Source organism: Coregonus clupeaformis, unplaced genomic scaffold, assembly GCF_020615455.1.
Source record: "Coregonus clupeaformis isolate EN_2021a unplaced genomic scaffold, ASM2061545v1 scaf0576, whole genome shotgun sequence".
Taxonomy (NCBI): domain Eukaryota; kingdom Metazoa; phylum Chordata; class Actinopteri; order Salmoniformes; family Salmonidae; genus Coregonus; species Coregonus clupeaformis.
This window is the reverse complement of record NW_025534031.1, coordinates 61,131-82,150: the sequence shown is the minus strand read 5'-3', so window position 1 is coordinate 82,150 and position 21,020 is coordinate 61,131. Positions and strand designations below refer to the sequence as shown.

Below are 21,020 nucleotides of genomic sequence, written 5' to 3'. Positions count from 1 at the left end.
CTTGTCGGGAGGGTGACCGTTCGTTGGTGGACTACTCTGTGGAATTCCGGACAGGGCTCAAGAGGCAAGATGGGAGGAGGCCGCCCTGGTCGCCTGTACGTGCAGGGGTTATCGGAGGGGATGAAGGATGAACTCTCCTTCAGGGAGCTGCCAGAGCGATTGGACGGCCTCGTCGACCTCTCAGTGCGGGTGGACAATCGGCGTCGTGAGCGGGCATATTAGAGATGCATGATGCAAGGCTCGCCTCCTTGTCACCCTATCAGCCCGGAGGCTTTCTGCCGATTCAGGGACGAGACGCCTCAGGAGGAGGCTAAGCAGCTTGGTGCGGCGTGCTTGTCCAGGATGGAGAGGCAGAGGTGTCTGCCCCAGGGACTTTGCCGGTACTGCGGCCACGCAGTTCACCACTGCGACTCATGCCCGGAGAGGCCATGGAAATGGGAGGGCTTGCTTGGATCGGGAGGGGTGCTAGCGAGCCGGAACCGAAACCCCAACTCCAGAGACTCCCTGACTTTTCTCCCCGTCAGGGTTCATTGGGCCCGTACTGCACGTCGGGCGCATGCACTGGTGGATTCTGAGGCCACGGGAAACTTGATGGACGCAGGGCTGGCCCAAGGGTGGAGCGTTCCGTTACTCTCTCTCTCCGAGCCGGCTCCGGTCATGGGCCTGGACAGCCGGCCGTTGGGGTCGGGCTGCATCACCCAGCGCACTGTCCCCGCACGTGTCCGGGTGGTGGGGGGGGGTGCTATGGGAGTATATCCAGTTTTTCATTGTTGACTCTCCGGAGTGTCCCCTCATACTCGGGCTCCCCTGGCTGGTCGACCACAATCCCCGGATAGACTGGTCCACGGGGCGGCTCATCCTGGAGGGAGGCTCCTCCCCCATCGTGTTCCGGTCGCCACCGACCACTCATCAGCTCAAACCACCGTCCCAGACCACCTACCAGTCCTCACCTCTTCCCCAGGTCCCGCACTCTGTCACCGGCCCAGACCTGGCAGCTGTTCCCCGGGAGTATTGGGATCTGGGGGAAGTGTTTAGTAGGAGGCATGCCAAGGGCCTACCGCCTCACAGGCCTTATGACTGCGCTATCAATCTCCTGCCGGGAGCCATGCCCACACAAGGGCGATTGCTTTCCTTGTCCCGGCCTTAGACGCTGGCAATGAGGGACGACCCCATTGTCCCCAATGCCCTGATGGCTGCCCCAGTTTTGTGGGGAATTGATAGGCTGGTCAGAGCAGCGCTACGGTGGGAGCCCGATCTGGGTGGAGGCCCATCGGGGAGGATGTACGTACCCAAGGCTGCGTGCTCGCGACTGCTTCAGTGGGCGCACACCTCCAACCTCACCAGCCATCCAGGGGGCGCCAGGACATTGGAGTTCCTGCATAGGAGGTTCTGGTGGCCATCTGCTGAGGGGGATACACGTGCCTTCGTGGCTGCTTGCCTGGTGTGCGCACGCACGAAGAGCTCACGTCAGCCCGCGGCAGGGCTGCTCCGACCCCTGCCTATCTCCAAGCGCCCCTATTCCCCGAGCAAGAGGAGGAGGCGGCGGTCCCGTCGGGCCATTCAGACGGGTCCGGTGAGTCAACCCAGTGACCTAACACCTGCAACTTCCCCCCACCATGCGGGTGCATCCCACATTCCAGGTGTCCCTCCTCCAGCCTGTCGCCACCTGTCCCCTGGCTCCCCCTCCTTGTCCTGTTCCCCCACTATGCCTCGTCGGAGGGCAGCCTGCTTTTACGGTGGACCAGATCCTGGACTGCCGGCGGGGGGGAGGGGTCTCCTATTTCTGGTGGATTGGGAGGGTTATGGGCCAGAGGAGCGGTCCGGGGTGCCCAGGAGGGACATTCTGGACCCAGGGCTGATACAGCATTCCGTCGCCTCCTGTTACAGGAGTGGGTCGCAGTTCCGGAGTGACCCACTAGGTGTCACCCTCCGACAACCATAGGCACCTCCTCACTCACAGTCGGGACTAATTATCTGCCTATTGGTGTCACCTGTGTCTATCTGATTCACTTGTGTATTTATGCCCTCACTTCCCTGTGTTCCCTTGCTCAGTTTTCTTTGCTAGTTCGTTGAGGTCAAGCAGTACGTATCAGTGTCAGATCACGTGACGGAGTTACAGGTACTCAAGAAGTGTTCTCCCAATAAAGATCCTTTCTTAATGCCTACTGTCTATCCTGCACCGCACCTGGGTCACACCAACCCTTACACCTCATAGCCCACCATAGAAAAACAAGATTTATTGTCACATACACCGGATAGGTGCAGTGAAATGTGTTGTTTTACAGGGTCAGCCATAGCAGTCACGGCACCCCTGGAGCAAATTAGAGTTATGTGCCTTCACCTTGTTGGCTCAAGTATTCGAATCAACGATCTTCCGGTTACTGGCCCAAAAATCGAACCGCTAGGCTACCTGCCACACTACTATTATTTCATCCATCACTAATGGAAAATGGACAATGTCAGTTACGTTTTGTGACATTTTGAGGGAGAAATCTAGGGAAATACTATACCATGAAAACCAACTAAATGCATGTCATGTTTTCTAAAGGCCAGCTGTTCAATGTAACATTATACCTGTGTTCCAGCTATCTGACAGATGACCTATAGCTTTGGTTTTCCTATGAAAACCTGTTGCCTAATTTGGATAGTTTATTCTGCCTTAAAAATGACCAGGTAATTCCTTGATAAGACTGTATATATTTTGTTTTTATTGAGAAATCAGAGGACTAGATACCTTTCTTGAGATAAGGCATCTTGTTTTTCTAGGGTCACTGTGGGTCACTTTGAGAAATGTTTGACCCAGAATAAAATAATCCAGTAAAGGTAATGATGATGTATGTATAAGACACATTGGTCATGTACTCCATCCATACTTTACAATGGGGAAAGCGTAATAAACCAGGGGCACAACTAGAAGTGGGGGTGGTGGGGGACATCCAGTTGGATAAACACTCCAAACAGCCTACCCGAATGCTCGGAGGCGTCCACATGGTCCTAAAGCACACCATTGCCTCGTTTTGTATCACATTCCAATGATAAAACTGGGGGGGGACAAAAATGCAATTTCAGAATGTGGGGGTGGACATGTCCCCCCCGTCCCCAGTGAAAGTTGTGCACCTGTAATACACATGTTTGAGTCATTAGGTACCAGGTCATTAGTCCACTATATTGCCTCGATCCCTGGGAACCAATTTCAAATGGTTCGCTATTCCCTATGTATATTCCCTTTTCCCTATATTGGCCAGAGCCCTCTGGTCAAAAGTAGTGCACTATGAAGGCAATAGGGTGCAATTTGGGACTCAAACCTTCTCTCATCCCCTCTGGGAGGGTAGGCCCTGAAAGTGTACTGTAGGCCTAAGGAAGCCCAGAGTGATAATAAGGGTCCTCACTTTTACCTGAGCAGGAAAATCTCTGGGCCTAGTTTTTAGACTATAGGTAGGACTAAGGCTTCTGAGTTATTCTCCCCCCAACCCCCACCTACATATACAAATTACCTCGACTAACCTGTACCCCCATACATTGACTCGATACCGTTACCCCCTGTATATAGCCTCGGTATTGTTATTTTATTGTGTTACTTTTTATTTCATTTTAGTAAATATTTTCTTAACTCTATTTCTTGAACTGCAAGCTTGTAAGTAAGCATTTCACGGTAAGGTCTACACCTGTTGTATTCGTTGCATGTGACAAATAACATTTGATTTGATTTGGATTTGGTCAGTGCCCTAACAATGTAGCCTGGGTACCAGTATGTTTGTGCTATTATTCCTCCCCTTGTCATGCCAAACTTGACAATGAGTTAGAATGATAGCACAAACAGATCTGGGGCCAGGCTACCAATGATGACCTCTCCTCAGACTGTTGTGTTGCACCCTCATTCAGACTATAGCTAGCAAGGTAGCCCCTCAACAGTACCCAGATACCTGCCTACAGTGGTCTGGAACAAGACTGAGGGCTGAATTACAGGACCCAGATTAAGACTGGTCGTAGAATAAAAACGTTTCAATGGAGAATCTCCATTGACAGTGTGTTTTAGTCCAGGAGTAGACTTAATCTGCGTCCTGGCAACCATCCCTTTGTCAGAGGCTTTGGATTGATTTCATTGAACTATTTCTTTATTGTACACAATACATAGCACACAAACTCCTGAAAGGTTAATGAGAGAGCTGAGTGCATGGTCTACCCAGCCCATTGGTGATGTCACATACTTCTTCTACATTGTAGAGTGCCAGGCTAGAGGGTCCCAACACGTACATTGTTTTAACAGGATCATAGGCCACTAACACAGCCTACCAAACTACTTTATTTATTTAAGAATGTCCCTCTGACCATGTGTACTGTAACAGTGTTGCTTCCGTCCCCTGCCTTGCCCCAACCTGGGCTCACAGCAGGGACCCTCTGACCAGATCAACAACCGTCACCCACGAAGCATCATTACCTGTCAGTCCACAAAAGCCACGGACCTTGCAGAGCAAGGGAAACAACTACTTCTATCTCTCCGAGAGAGTGACATCACCGATTGAACGCTAGTGCGCACCGCCAACAAGCTAACCAGTTCACATCAGTTGTACATGCCCTGTGTAATCTACTATTCTCTATGAAATACTGTAGTTTGTATAGAATTTTAGAAAGGCTTTAAACCTCCTCCCTAGAGGGCCTGTGTTACAAAATTGTATCTGTTTTTCTCTGTATGGTTTCCTTGACTCTGAGCATATCTAAATATTTCCCCAGGTATTGGTGTACACTTCCATATCACACCATGGGAGTTTTTTTTTTATCTCACAAGTATAAGAATCAGTTGAGGAGTTGAGTTTATGCAGTTCATCATGGATTAGAAATGGTCTGTCAAAATGTTGGATTTAGCATACTTTACAGGTAATTGATTTATTATTTTGCATTTGAAAGTAATAAATCACTAGTGCAGGATACAAAGTATAATATTGTTTGATTTAGGCTATGAATTATGTTATCAGGAGAATGAAAATCCATCTATATTGGTGAGTATAGATGTGGGAAAATCTATCACTGCAACAAGAATAGGTCAAGGAATTATCCATTTAGGTTGTCTGTTCTTTGTGATTTCATTATTTCAACTTATATTTAAGCTACAGTACAAGAGAGCATTGGCTACTCTTCTTCCAACATTGACAGCACATCTTTACCAACTCCCAGGACCATGGAGAACTCTACTCACTTTGAGATCTTTAGGCTTGCTGCATACGGTGATATCGGACAATTTAAGTACTTTTACTTTGTTGTGGTAACTATTTTATATTTTGTCATAATTCTTGCCAATGCTTTCCTTATTGGAGTTATATTCATTGAAAGAAGCCTTCATGAACCCATGTATCTGTTTCTATGTGCTTTGTTTGTTAATCAGTTGTATGGGAGCACTGGTTTGTTTCCTGCTCTCATGTTTTACTTGCTCTCTGACACACATGATATTTCCCTTCTTTATTGTTATCTCCAGATTTATGTGTTGTACACATACGCTATAACAGAATTTTGTAATTTAGCAGTTATGTCCTATGACAGGTACATTTCTATTTGTTATCCTCTAGAGTATAACAATATTATGACACCTAAAATAATTTGTGGCTTAATTCTACTGCCCTGGGTGTATTCTTTTTCATCAACGCCATCATTATCTCCCTCAGTTTGCGACTGCAATTTTGTGGTAACGTTCTAGACAGAGTGTATTGTGACAACTACTCCGTAGTCAGGCTTGCATGTTCAAATACTACACTGAATAACATATGGGGTCTTGTTGTAACTGTGCTATCTTTTTCTTGTACTATATTTCCGACCATATACTCATATGTAAGAATTCTACAAATATGTTTAAAGTCTTCTAAAGAGACGAAACAGAAAGCATTTAACACTTGTACGCCACATATAGCCTCTTTGCTGAACTTCTCCTCTGGCTGTTTATTTGTGATTCTACAAGGCAGATATGATTCTGCACATCTTCCACCTATACTTCGCACTATTTTATTAGTTTATTTTCTGATATGTCCACCACTTTTCAATCCTTTTATGTACGGTGTTAGGATGGTTAAAATCAGGCAGGCTTGTAAAAAGGTATTAGGACTTTGCCCTAAAACATGAACTGATTATTTTTGTAATATTGAAATATGTGTTTTGTTACTTATAGTAGCTATAACTGCCCTCCATACCTTCAGGCTATGCTCAAACAGATGCTAACAGGGATCCTTGGGACGACCCTACACCCCACCTGTTCTTTCACCTCTGGTCTCCTGGCCCACAGTTACATATACATTTCTGCAATGTATGTGTAACATGTGCTTACGTTTTTCTAGCAGTGATGGCTTATGACAGGTATGTCTCCATTTGTAAGCCATTTCAATATAACAGCATTATGACCCCTTCTAAAGTGAGAATGTTGTTAGCCTTGGTATATTTTATTCCCATAACTCTTTTGAAATGTGTATCACTTCAAGGCTCCCTTTGTGCAGGTACAACATCTAAGCTTTTTGTGATAGCTTAGAAGTTGTTAAACTCTCCCGTGTTAAAAGTGCACTGAGCAAACTGTATGGTATATGTATCATATAGCAAGTCTAGTGGTTTTACCTTTTGTGTTAATTGTGCTCTCATAGGTCAACATATTGCTTGTTTCTTGAAAGCCTAAAAGGAGTCACGAATAGCTTTTAATACGTGTGCTCCCCACTTGATCACTTTCATCAACTTCTCTACAGCCATCCTTTTTTCTCTTATTTACAACAGGCACAGCACAGCAACCAGAGAGGTTAATGTATTAATATCAGTACAGTTCATTCTGTTCCCACCACTGGTACACCCTATATTAAATATGGTATTAGGACCAAGAAGATCAGGAAATGCTTTACAAAAATTATAAGAAGGAGAATCTTTCTCTCTTCTCTCTTGATTTTCCTCATCTAAAATCTGAACTTAAAATAGTACCAATTATGACTTTAGATAGTACAGCAGTAGGGCCAGGGTTGCCGGTTTGAATCCCGGGTCTGACAGGAACATATGCCAGATCTGAATGCTCATACATTTGTTTTTATCATCAACCTAATCTCTTTTTTCTCCTTTGTATTGCATTATTTTTCTGTGAATTCTTCTGCATTTCGTTAAATGTATTTTACTGTAGTAAAGTCAAATCAGGGATGCTGCTGTGTCGCTGACCCTATGTTCTTCTAGCATGTCAGTGGACATGTATTTCTGTTTCAGGGGGGTTGGGTACTGAGCAAAAGGATGTAAGGATGTAATAAGTTTCCACAAATGGGCAGTAAAGTATTCTTCTAGAAGTGAAGGATCAAGCAGTGAAGGATCAAGCAGATCTTTTTGATATTTAGAAAAATTTAAATTAGCAAGTAAAATACACAAATTATTTCCTGTAAAATAAAAGGGATGAATCCATTTTCTTGATCAAACAGTTGTTTATTAATTCAGTCATGCTACAATAACTAAAACATTGCATTATTTATTGTAAATTAAAATAATTCCCAATGCATTTTTGAAAGAGCTTCATGCACAATGAGGAAGATCAGCCCAATTCCCCACTCAACTACACTTCATCTAAAGACACTTCAGTTTGTTACTTAGATAGACATCACATCATTGTATCTGTCCCAATAGAGTACCACAGTATGAGTCATAATACCCATAAAACCTAGCAGTCAAATAGGGAAATTGTTCCAATTGTCATTTTTCCCATGTTTGACCGCTAGGTTTTATGGGTAATATGACACCTCCACTGTGGGGCTCTATATGGCTTCTGTGAGAACAATGGAAGCGCCATTGAGGCCATCTCCATTTTGAAGTAGTCCATTTTCTTCTTCTACTACTTCTACAAGTTGGCAAACAAACTGGAAGGGTGCATACTGCCAGCTGAAGAGTGTTGTTTGAACAGGTAGAAAGCCAAGGTTGGCGATTTACTGCCACCTGCAGTTATGGAATGTTTGCTCACGAGTATAATTAATTGGCTAAGTATATAGGTCCTGGATGGCAGGAAGCTTGGCCTCAGTGATGTACTGGAATGTACGCACTACCCAACTGCCGAGCGGTTACCATACCAGGCAGTGATGCAACTGGTCAGGATGTTCTCGATGGTGCAGCTGTAGAACCTTTTGAGGATCTGGGGACCCATGCCAAATCTTTTTAGACTCCTGAGGGGGAAAAGGACAAGCACTCCCTTCCTGAAAATCTCAGGGCTGCTCAGGCTGTTGGGGGCACTAAAAGCAGGCCTTAAGAATCAGCTCTATTGGCTAGCCTTCCCTTCCTCCTACATTTTGATTTCATGACTATACACTACTGGTCAAAAGTTTTAGAACACCTACTCATTCATAGGTTTTTCTTTAGACAAAACTATGAAATAACACATATGGAATCATGTAGTAACCAAAAAAGTGTTAAACAAATCAAAATCTATTTTATATTTGAGATTCTTCAAATAGCCACACTTTGCCTTGATGTCAGCTTTGCACACTCTTGGCATTCTCTCAACCAGCTTCACCTGGAATGCTTTTCCAACAGTCTTGAAGGAGTTCCCACATATGCTGAGCACTTGTTGGCTGCTTTTCCTTCACTCGACGGTCCGACTCATCCCAAACCATCTCAATTTGGTTGAGGTCGGGCGATTGTGGAGGCCAGGTCATCTGATGCAGCACTCCATCACTCTCCTTCTTGGTAAAATAGCCCATACACAGCCTGGAGGTGTGTTGGGTCATTGTCCTGTTGAAAAACAAATGATAGTCCCACTAAGCCCAAACCAGATGGCATGGCGTATCACTGCAGAATGTTGTGGTAGCCATGCTGGATAAGTGTGCCTTGAATTCTAAATAAATCACAGACAGTGTCACCAGCAAAGCACCCCCACACCATAACACCTCCTCCTCCATGCTTTACGGTGGGAAATACACATGCAGAAACCATCCGTTCACCCACACCGCGTCTCACAAAGACACGGCGGTTGGAACCAAAAATCTCAAATTTGGACTCCAGACCAAAGGACACATTTCCACTGGTCTAATGTCCATTGCTCGTGTTTCTTGGCCCAAGCAAGTCTCTTCTTATTATTGGTGTCCTTTAGTAATGGTTTCTTTGCAGCAATTCGACCATGAAGTCCTGATTCACACAGTCTCCTCTGAACAGTTGATGGTGAGATGTGTCTGTGAAGCATTTATTTGGGCTGCAATTTCTGAGGCTTGAAACTCAAATGAATTTATCCTCTGCAGCAGAGGTAACTCTGGGTCTTCCATTCCTGTGGCGGTCCTCATGAGAGTTAGTTTCATCATAGCGCTTGATGGTTTTTGCAACTGCACTTGAAGAAACTTTCAAAGTTCTTGTAACGTTCCGTATTGACTGACCTTCATGTCTTAAAGTAATGATGGACTGTTGTTTCTCTTTGCTTATTTGAGCTGTTCTTGCCATAATATAGACTTGGTCTTTTACCAAATATTGCTATCTTCTGTATACCCCCCCTACCTTGTCACAACAAAACTGATTGGCTCAAGCGCATTAAGAAGGAGAGAAATTCCACAAATTTACTTTTAAGAAGGCACACCTGTTAAATGAAATATATTCCATGTGACTACCTCATGAAGCTGGTTGAGAGAATGCCAAGAGTGTGCAAAGCTGTCATTAAGGCAAAGGGTGGCTATTTGAAGAATCTCAAATATAAAATATATTTTGATTTGTTTAACACTTTTTTAGTTACTACATGATTCCATATGTGTTATTTCATAGTTTTGATGTCTTCACTATTGTTATAAAATGTAAAAAAATAAAGAAAAACCCTTGAATGAGTAGGTGTTTTAAAACTTTTGACCTGTAGTGTAAATATACAGTATTCATCAAAAGTTTGGACACACCTACTCATTCAAGGGTTTTTCTTTACATTTACTATCTTCTACATTGTAGAATAATAGCGAAGACATCAAAACTATGAAATAACACATATAGAATCATGTAGTAACCAAAAAATTGTGGACTTGGTATTTTACACACTTTGAGTTAAGAACTGTATGTATGTATGTTGTATGTAATACAATTATTATGATTATTATTTAAATAAAATTCAAATAAAAACCCAGAAGAAGTTCATGACTTTGAATTTCTTACTTAAAGATATGCAAAACTTTCTGGATCAATTAACAACAGTGAATAAATTGATTTAAATGTGTAAAAGGTAAGCCCACCTCATTTTTACAGGAGTGGGTCGCAGTTCCGGAGCGACCCACTAGGTGTCATCCTCCGACAACCATAGTCACCTCCTCACTCACAGTCCGGACTAATTATCTGCCTATTGGTGTCACCTGTGTCTACCTGATTCACTTGTGTATTTATGCCTTCACTTCCCTGTGTTCCCTTGTTCAGTTTTCTCTGCTAGTTTCTCTATGCTCAGCAGTACTACGACTGTCTAAGAAGGAAGCTAGCGGTGGTTTAAATCAATTAAAATAGTTAAAAATGGTTTGTAACTAATATAGAGAAGAGTCGGAGCAGTGGTGTCGGCGCTATTCTCCCCGCGGACATTGCGAAAAATTCGAATTTCAGGGTGATTCCCAGGATTGGGATCACGAACGCAGTTAGGTTTGCGTGGAAGGAGAAGGACATGGAGCCTTTTGGAAGGGAAACATTTGGGAGGACTTTGTTGATGGGAGTGTTAAAGCTGGCGGTAAAGGACGTGATGTGCCTCCAGGTGAACCCCTTGGAAGGGGCTTATGATGTGGTTTTTCACACGGAGGGGAAGCATGATGAGGTCATGAAAAAGGCGAGGGAGGTGGAGAAGGCCAAGCCGATGTGCCACTACGAGGTGACAAGCTTGGCCAAGAACAACTTCAGGGTAATAACTGTAAACATGTATAACCCGCATGTTAAGGATGAGGAGGTGAGGGCTTTTATGGGGAGGTATATGGACAATGTCTCCTCGGCAAGGCTCCTCAAAGACTCGCTAGGGTTCTGGAATGGGAAGAATAGCTTCCAGGCTCTGTTGAGGGAAGACCCAAAGGGCCTGGGAGGTTACCTTCATCCTCCAGCTCTGTTCTCCCTGGTGGCTGACAGGGGGCCATTGTTTTATGCCCGTCAGCCCCCTTTCTGCAGACGATGCATGGCCTATGGCCATAATTTCGGCTCATGTGGGGCGAAGAAATGCAGGGTTTGTGGGTCTGAGGCACACGAGGCGAGGGACTGTGACGAGTCGAAGAAGTGCCATGGGTGTGGATCATCAGCACACCTGTGGAGGGAGTGTACGGCTCGTCACAAGTCGAGGAAGAGGAGGAGGAGTTCCAGACCCAAGTGCAGGGCCAGAGGCAATATCATCGACGACGGAGGAGGAGCCGAGAACAGCAGCGGGAGGAGAGGGGGAGGGGCAGGGGACTGCCGTAGCAGTTCCGGAAGGAGAGGTGGTGCCGGAGACGGAGGCGGAGGGGAGTGTGGGAGAGGAGGTGCCGGAGACGGAGGCGGCGGAGGGAGAGGAGGTCGGGTAGGAGCCAGCCACAGCCCTGTGAGGAGAGGAGAAGGGGGGAGAGGGGGGGCCGGAGTGGGGGGAAAGCGAGATGTCGAGTGCCCAGGGGGATGAGGTGAGGGAGATGATGGAGGAGCTGATAATCAAGGGGGGCTGGGTCTCCCCACTGCCGGCGTCTCCAAAGAAGAGAGGGAAGAGGAGGGGGAGATCCTCGGACAGGAAGTGGGAAATGGGTGGTGGGGGGGGGGGGGACCAAGCGTGTCATGGGGGAGAAGGGGCGCTGTGGGGAAGAATCTCCTGTGTCCTCGGGGGTAGGGATTTTGTTTGGGAATAGGGAGGTGAAGGTGGAGGGCACTTTGGAAGGTATGCAGGGGAGGGTTTTGGGGGTGGATGTCACAGTAAGGGATGATAGATATAGGGTAATTGTGGTGTACGGGCCACAGTTGGCGATCACACTTGGTGATACGGGGGGATTTTAATATAGATATAAGGAGGGGGAGGGACAGTAGTGCAGGTGCCATCGCCGGGCTAATGGCGTGCCATGGTGTGGTAGATGGGGGCCTGCACACTGCTCCGATGATGGCAGGTCCAACATGGCGCAACTCCAGAGGGGTCGAGCGGAGGCTCGACTATATTTTTCTATCCAGGTCACTGGGTCAGTTGTCTAGGCGTTTGTTGCCAGTGTTTTTGTCAGATCACGACGGGGTGCTGCTGCATGTGGGGTCACCAGTCTACCTCTTCGGTAGGGGGTACTGGAAGTTAGAACGGGAGGTACTGGATGAGCAGGCTTTCATTAACTGTTTTGTTGATTTCTTTAGGGGGCTTGAGGGCCTCCGGTCCATGTGTGAGGGGGTGTTGGAGTGGTGGGAAATAGCAAAGGTGAGGATTAGGGTTTTTATAATAGGATATTGTAAGAAGAAAAAGAGGGAGGAAAGGACGGAGGTGGATCATATCCAAAGGCTGCTCGAACTCGAGCTCGAGGCAGGCAACCTCGGTGGGTCGGTAGACTGGGAGAGATCCTCTGCCCTAAAGGCGCAACTTAGGGAGCTGCATGAGCGGAAGGCTCGCGCTTTCCTGGAGCGTGCGCATAGTGGGTTTTTAGAACACGACGAGACTTGTTCCGCCGTGTTCTTTAAATCAGTTAGGGGAAGACAGAGTAGGAAGGTAATGTACGGGGTTAGGGAAGAAAATGGTAGAGTAGTGAGAGAAACTGAGGAAATGGTCAAGGTGATCACGGAACATTTCAGAGGTTTTTTTCAAGAAAGGGCAGAAGATGTAGAGCAGGGAAACGTGTTTTTAGAACACCTGTCCCGGCGAGTGCCAGAGGACATTAGAGAAGCGATGGAGGCTCAGATCTCCCTCGAAGAGGTTGAGAGCGCCCTCAGGAGTATGGGAAAAGGGAAGGTGCCAGAAATGGATGGGCTGCCGACAGAGATTTACCTGACGTTTTGGGGGAAACTTGGTCCGGTAGTCCTTGAAGTCTTGAAGGCCATCCTCGAGACGGGGGTCCCGGGGGGATCGATGGCCCTAGGTGTGCTGTCACTTCTTTACAAGAAGGGAGACGCAACAGACCTTGGCAACTGGCGGCCGTTGACCATGCTGTGCATAGATTATAAGCTGCTTGCGAAGGTTCTAGTGGACCGGTTGCGCACAGCCCTTCCCTACATCGTACATGAGGATCAGACGTGTGGGATAGAGGGCCGCTCTATTAGGTGGAACCTGAGTTTGATTAGGGACTCCATCGCTTGGGTAGAGGATAGAGGGATGCTGTTAATGGTAGCAGCACTTGATCAGGCTAAAGCCTTTGATCGAGTGAATAGATCTTTTATTTTCAGGGTGTTAGGTGGGTTAGGTTTTGGGGAGAAGTATATAGGGTACATCCGTGCTTTGGGAGCGGTGGGCTGCATATTAAGATGACGCAGCACGTCGACGAAACCTCCTTCTTATTATGCAAGGACTCGTGCCTGACTAGGTCCCTTGCCATCATTGGGGAATTCACCCGAGTGTCGGGAGCGGTTCTCAATCATGCTCGGGGTCTTGTTTGAGACCTCCGGCTCAGCGACGCTGAACTGGAACAGGAGCATCGCAGTGGTATAGAGGAAGCTGGGGATGTGGAGGTCTAGGTCGTTGTCCTTTATAGGCAAGGTCCTGGTCCTCAAGGTGGATGTGTTGCCGTCTCTTTTGTATATGGCATACGTCTACCCATTGCCAGCTAGTCTGAGGAGGCCTCTAGTGAGGCTAGTGTTTCAGTTCATGTGGGGTGGCAGGCTTGAGTATGTCGTGAGGGTATGCATGCTCTGGGAGGTAGGGGGGTACCACATTTCCCCCTCAACCTGGACTTGATTTTTGTTTCTTTTTTGTTGACAGAGCTGGCTCATCCGGTGATACACCCGTCTGGTTACTTCCTGCGGGTGTTTTTCTCTTATCAGGCGAGAAGCGTAATGGTGTGGTCTAACACGGGTCCTCGTGCGGAACAGCTGCCGTGGCACTTTGGCTATGCGGCCAAGTGGCTGCGTGCGTACCCCGAGGTTGAAGTTGCCCGAGTAGGTTTAGATCACAGGCACCTGTTCGAGGAGGTGAGACAGGGAGGGTGTCCAGGGCCCGTAGTGGGTATCCCGGCTGGGGTCTGGGAAGGAGTGCAGGTGTGTGGTCTGGACAACGGCCTCAAGGACCTGAATTGGTTGAGCCTCCATAAGTGCTTGCCCGTGCGTTCCATCATATACAGGCGTGGTATGACACAATCCCCCACCTGCCCAAGACCAACTTGTGGCGGGGAGGAGACATTGTTCCATGTTTTCTGGGTCTGTGCTTTCGCCGGGGTGGTATGGGCTAGGGCACAGGTGTTGATAGGCAGGGTTAGGGGGGATTTTGTTGTGACGTGGGCTAGGGTAGAGAGAGGTGTAGGGAAAGCGAGTGGGACGGTTAGGGACAGGTTTCTGCTCTGGCTTCTCATAAGCCTCTTTAAACGGGGGTTGTGGGAAGCTAGGCAGAAAATGGAAAGGACAGGAAGAGAAGGGGGTGTGGAGGGGATAGTGAGGAGGGTGGAGCAGAATTTGAGGGGGAGAATGAAGAGAAAGGAGAGGAAGTGGGGGCAGAATGCTGCTCGGGAGAGGTGGAAGGGGGGTTTAGGCTTAGGGTTAGTGTAGAGGGGTAGGGATTTAGTTTTTGTATGTGTGTTTTTAGCTGGGTATAAAGGGGGAGGGAAGGTGCTCCCCTGGGGTGTAATTTCTGTTATTGTTCGGTTTTGTGGGTGTTTGATATATATATATTGTGTTGGGTAGTTTTGTATTGTTATTTTTAGTGATATTGGGGTTGGGAATTAATGGTTTGTGTAATGTGTATGATGATGTATGGTGTGGATATTTGAATAAAAACTTTTAATCACATATCAGCGTCGGATCACATGACGGAGTTACATGTACTTGAGAAGTGTTCTCCCTATGTCATTGTGTTTTTCCAGTCAGAGTTAGTATTTCACATTGTTTGCTGTCAGCCTGTTTTTTGAAGACCTAGGTGTTCCTCATTTGTTTTCGTGAATAGTCCGTTGTTTTGTATCCTGGCTTTTGGACAACCAGTAAAGATCCTTGTTTCACCATCCTTGCCAACTGCCTGCTGTCTATCCTGCACCGCACCTGGGTCACACCTCACACCAACGCTTATAGAAAAATGAGCCAATATGGACCCAGCGGAGGCAGCACAGTATTATAGCGCATTGGCAATGCATGGAGCCATGCTAGATCAGCACGACCGCAGCCTGCAGCAGATCATCGAGAATCTCCGCCAGCTGACGATCGGCGTGTACATTTACATTTACATTTTAGTCATTTAGCAGACGCTCTTATCCAGAGCGACTTACAGTTAGTGAATACATCTTTTTTTTATACTGGCCCCCCGTGGGAATCAAACCCACAACCCTGGCGTTGCAAACGCTATGCTCTATCAACTGAGCTACATCCCTGCCGGCCATTCCCTCCCCTACCCTGGACGACGCTGGGCCAATTGTGCGCCGCCCATGAGTCTCCCGGTCGCGGCCGGCTGCGACAGAGCCTGGATTCGAACCAGGATCTCTAGTGGCACAGTTAACACTGTGATGCAGTGCCTTAGACCACTGCGCCACTCAGGTAGAGCCGGGTGGACACCCGACCAGCCCTGGCAGCGGCGTCTCCAGTCTCGCCTGCAACATCGCGGGAACCCCACCTACCTCCTCCAGAGAGGTACGACGGATGTCCAGAGGGCTGCAGGGATGTTCTGATGTTCAGCCTACAACCCTCCTCCTGGGTGGCCTACATTATCACTCTGTTGACGGGTCGGGCCCTTTCCTGGGCTACCACGGAGTGGGAGAGCCAAACTCCGGGGTGCTCCGACTCCTACCAGTTCACCCGGGAGCTACAAAGGTGTTCGATACCTCTCGGGTGGTGTCGGGGCACAAGGCCGGGAGGCAGATCATGGCTTGTCGGGAGGGTGACCGTTCGTTTATGGACTACTCTTTGGAATTCCGGACCCGGGTTCGAGAGGCAGGATGGGAAGAGGGCGCCCTGGTCGCCTGTACGTGCAGGGGCTATCGGAGGGGATGAAGGACGAAATATCCTTCATGGAGCTGCCTGAGCGAATGGACAGCCTCGTCGACCTCTCGGTGCGGGTGGACAATCGGCGTCGTGAGCGGGCATATTAGAGAGGCATGACGCAAGGCTCGCCTCCTTGTCACCCTATCAGCCCGGAGGCTTTCTGACGATTCAGGGAGGAGACGCCCTCAGGAGGAGGCTATGCAGCTGGTGCGGCGTGCTTGTCCAGAATGGGAGACGCAGAGGCGTCTGCCCCAGGGACTTTGCCGGTACTGTGGCCACGCAGGTCACCACTGCGACTCATGCCCGGAGAATCCGGGGAAACGGGAGGGCTTGCTTGGTTCGGGAGGGGTGCTAGAGAGCCGGAACCGAAACCCCAACTCCAGAGACTCCCTGATTTTTCTCCCCGTCAGGGTTCAGTGGGCCCGCACTGCACGTCGGACGCATGCACTGGTGGATTCTGAGGCCACGGGAAACTTGATGGACGCAAGGCTGGCCCAAGGGTGGAGCGTTCCGTTACTCTCTCTCCGAGCCGGTTCCGGTCATGGGCCTGGACAGCCGGCTGTTGGGGTCGGGCTGCATCACCCAGCGCACTGTCCCCGCGCGTGTCCGGGTGGTTGTGGGGGGTTATGGGAGTATATCCAGTTTTTCATTGTTGACTCTCCGGAGTGTCCCCTCATCCTTGGGCACCCCTGGCTGGTCGACCACAATCCCCAGATAGGTTGGTCCACGGGGCGGCTCATCCTGGAGGGAGGCTCCTCCCCCATCCTGTTCCGGTCGCCACCGACCACTCATCAGCCCAAACCACCGTCCCAGACCACCTACCAGTCCTCACCTCTTCCCCAGGTCCCGCACTCTGTCACCGGCCCAGACCTGGCAGCTGTTCCCCAGGAGTATTGGGATCTGGGGGAAGTGTTTAGTAGGAGGCATGCCAAGGGCCTAACGCCTCACAGGCCTTATGACTGCGCTATCGATCTCCTGCCGGGAGCCATGCCCACACAAGGGCGATTGCTTTCCTTGTCCCGGCCTTAGACGCTGGCAATGAGGGACGACCCCATTGTCCCCAATGCCCTGATGGCTGCCCCAGTTTTGTGGGGGAATTGATAGGCTGGTCAGAGCAGCGCGACGGGAGCGGAGCCCGATCTGGGTGGAGGCCCATCGGGGAGGATGTACGTACCCAAGGCTGCGTGCTCGTGACTGCTTCAGTGGCGCACACCTCCAACCTCACCAGCCATCCAGGGGGCGCCAGGACATTGGAGTTCCTGCGAGGTTCTGGGGGCCATCTGCTGAGGGGGATACACGTGCCTTCGTGGCTGCTTGCCTGGTGTGCGCACGCACGAAGAGATAACGCCGGCCCGCGGCAGGGGCTGCTCCGACCTCTGCCTATCTCCAAGCGCCTCATTCCCGAGCAAGAGGAGGAGGCGGTGGTCCCGGCCGGGCCATTCAGAGGGGTCCGGCGAGTCAACCCAGTGACTTAACACCTGCAACTTCCCCCACCATGCGGGTGCATCCCACATTCCAGGTGTCCCTCCTCCAGCCTGTCGCCACCTGTCCCCTGGCTCCCCCTCCTTGTCCTGTTCCCCACTGCCCTCGTCAGAGGGCAGCCTGCTTTTACGGTGGACCAGATCCTGGACTTCCGGCGGGGGGGAGGGGTCTCCTATTTCTGGTGGATTGGGAGGGTTATGGGCCAGAGGAGCAGTCCGGGGTGCCCAGGAGGGACATTCTGGACCCAGGGCTGATACAGCATTCCGTCGCCTCCTGTTACAGGAGTGGGTCGCAGTTCCGGAGTGACCCACTAGGTGTCACCCTCCACAACCATAGGCACCTCCTCACTCTGGTCGGGAATAATTATCTGCCTTTGGTGTCACCTGTGTCTATCTGATTCACTTGTGTATTTATGCCCTCACTTCCCTGTGTTCCCCTTGCTCAGTTTTTCTTTGCTAGTTCGTTGAGGTCAAGCAGTACGTATCAGTGTCAGATCACGTGACGGAGTTCACAGGTACTTTCGAAGTGTTCTCCCAGTAAAGATCCTTGTTTCATCATCCTTTCTTAATGCCTACTGTCTATCTTGCACCGCACCTGGGTCACACCAACCCTTACACCCCATAGCCCGCCCACCATAGAAAAACACGATTTATTGTCACATACACCGGATAGGTGCAGTGAAATGTGTTGTTTTACAGGGTCAGCCATAGCAGTACGGCACCCCTGGAGCAAATTAGAGTTATGTGCCTTCACCTTGTTGGCTCAAGTATTCGAATCAACGATCTTCCGGTTACTGGCCCAAAAATCGAACCGCTAGGCTACCTGCCACACTACTATTATTTCATCCATCACTAATGGAAAATGGACAATGTCAGTTACATTTTGTGACATTTTGAGGGGAGAAATCTAGGGAAATACTATACCATGAAAACCAACTAAATGCATGTCATGTTTTCTAAAGGCCAGCTGTTCAATGTAACATTATACCTGTGTTCCAGCTATCTGACAGATGACCTATAGCTTTGGTTTTCCTATGAAAACCTGTTGCCTAATTTGGATAGTTTATTCTGCCTTAAAAATGACCAGGTAATTCCCTTGATAAGACTGTATATATTTTGTTTTTATTGAGAAATCAGAGGACTAGATACCTTTCTGGAGATAAGGCATCTTGTTTTCTAGGGTCACTGTGGGTCACTTTGAGAAATGTTTTGACCCAGAATAAAATAATCCAGTAAAGGTAATGATGATGTATGTATAAGACACATTGGTCATGTACTCCATCCATACTTTACAATGGGGAAAGCGTAATAAACCAGGGGGCACAACTAAAGTGGGGGGACATCCAGTTGGATAAACACTCCAAACAGCCTACCCGAATGCTCGGAGGCGTCCCACATGGTCCTAAAGCACACCATTGCCTCGTTTTTGTATCACATTCCAATGATAAAACTGGGGGGACAAAAATGCAATTTCAGAATGTGGGGGTTGACATGTCCCCGTCCCCAGTGAAAGTTGTGCACCTGTAATACACATGTTTGAGTCATTGGGTACCAGGTCATTAGTCCACTACTATTGCCTCGATCCCTGGGAACCAATTTCCAAATGGTACGCTATTCCCTATGTATATTCCCTTTTCCTATATTGGCCAGAGCCCTCTGGTCAAAAGTAGTGCACTATAAAGGCAATAGGGTGCAATTTGGGACTCAAACCTTCTCTCATCCCCTCTGGGAGGGTAGGCCCTGAAAGTGTACTGTAGGCCTAAGGAAGCCCAGAGTGATAATAAGGGTCCTCACTTTTACCTGAGCAGGAAAATCTCTGGGCCTAGTTTTTAGACTATAGGTAGGACTAAAGGCTTCTGAGTTATTCTCCCCCAACCCCCACCTACATATACAAATTACCTCGACTAACCTGTACCCCCATACATTGACTCGATACCGTTACCCCCTGTATATAGCCTCGGTATTGTTATTTTATTGTGTTACTTTTTATTTCATTTTAGTAAATATTTTCTTAACTCTATTTCTTGAACTGCATTGTTGGTTACAAGCTTGTAAGTAAGCATTTCACGGTAAGGTCTACACCTGTTGTATTCGTTGCATGTGACAAATAACATTTGATTTGATTTGGATTTGGTCAGTGCCCTAACAATGTAGCCTGGGTACCAGTATGTTTGTGCTATTATTCCTCCCCTTGTCATGCCAAACATGACAATGAGTTAGAATGATAGTGTCGTATATGATGAATGGTGGTCGTCATTGCTGATGAACAAAAGGAGTCTGCTTTATGCTGCATCGTGTCAGAAGTTTTTATTCATACCACGAGGTTACAGCATAAATTACAGACACGCGTTGTCCGGAGAGCAGTGTCCTCCAATTCTAATGTCTGCTCTGAAGTCTCATCGTTTAACCCCTATTTATAAACAATGCCAAAAGAGGGGTGACTCCTCTTCTGGCCAATCACCAGTCTCCCCTGTCTACAACCCACCTCCTGTCTGTGGTATGTGGTATTACACCTAAAAACATTCCCTCTTGATACTACAAAACAACATTCCATTTCTTCATGAAAACATTTAACAAAGGCATAATCTTCAGATACTATATTCCCCCTTCGAGACTAAACTAAGTCTCGAAAACAAACAGAATAGGATTATGACCAGTAACAATTTATCTTATTGAGTATCCTTAACCTTAACCCCAAAACATTCTCCTCCTAGAATGTAAATACCTTTCTTATGAAATATGAATAACTGTTGATGAAATGTTAACACATTACTATGAATTATGAATAAATCTTTATGAAGTGTGAACACATTACTATGAATTATGAATAAATCTTTATGGAGTGTGAGAGCGAAAAACCTGTCCGGCAACCTTTGTTCCAAATCCATCCATCCATCAATCAAGACAGTAAAATTCTCTCACGGTCCCTCTGCCCCAGGCAACCACCGCGTACTCCAGATAAACTCATAAACCATGTAAATACATTTGAAACTATGATGCCATTAAATACACATGTTTCCCCTGCAAACAAAATCCTATCCAGAAACATCCACTCTCAAGCTGGTCAACCCATAGGACTTGAAAAGGAATCTCTCCCTGCCTAAACGTCCTTTCCCTAACCCCATCGAAATAAACAAAAAGCATCTAAGATCCTCATCTGCATTCAATAACATCAAACCTCATTCTACTAAAATCAATACCTAAGAATATGACACCATTATGTATTACACATCAAATATGTCTATATTTCATTGCAGACACTGGAATGTAGTCCACTACACTTCATCTCCTCCGTAGTCGCCTCCTCCAATGGACTTGCTTGATGATGGAATCAGCCACACCCTCCTTGTTTCATCTCCTCCAGTCATATTGTCCCTTCATATTGTCTTTGAGTCACATGTTCCCCCAAATGCTTCTGGAATGAAAAGAAAAAGAAACGACCAAACAGTATCCTTTGCAAAACAACCACTTTCAAATTAAACCTCAATTTCACCTAAGAATTTAAAAAATGATACATAAATGATG

The 21,020-nt window shown here is 47.7% G+C and overlaps 2 pseudogenes; both read left to right on the top strand.

The window, feature by feature from the left end:
• Positions 1–5,176: 5,176 nt before the first annotated feature.
• LOC123481102 lies at positions 5,177–6,326 on the top strand (annotated as a pseudogene).
• LOC121568202 lies at positions 6,326–6,921 on the top strand (annotated as a pseudogene).
• Positions 6,922–21,020: the final 14,099 nt, after the last annotated feature.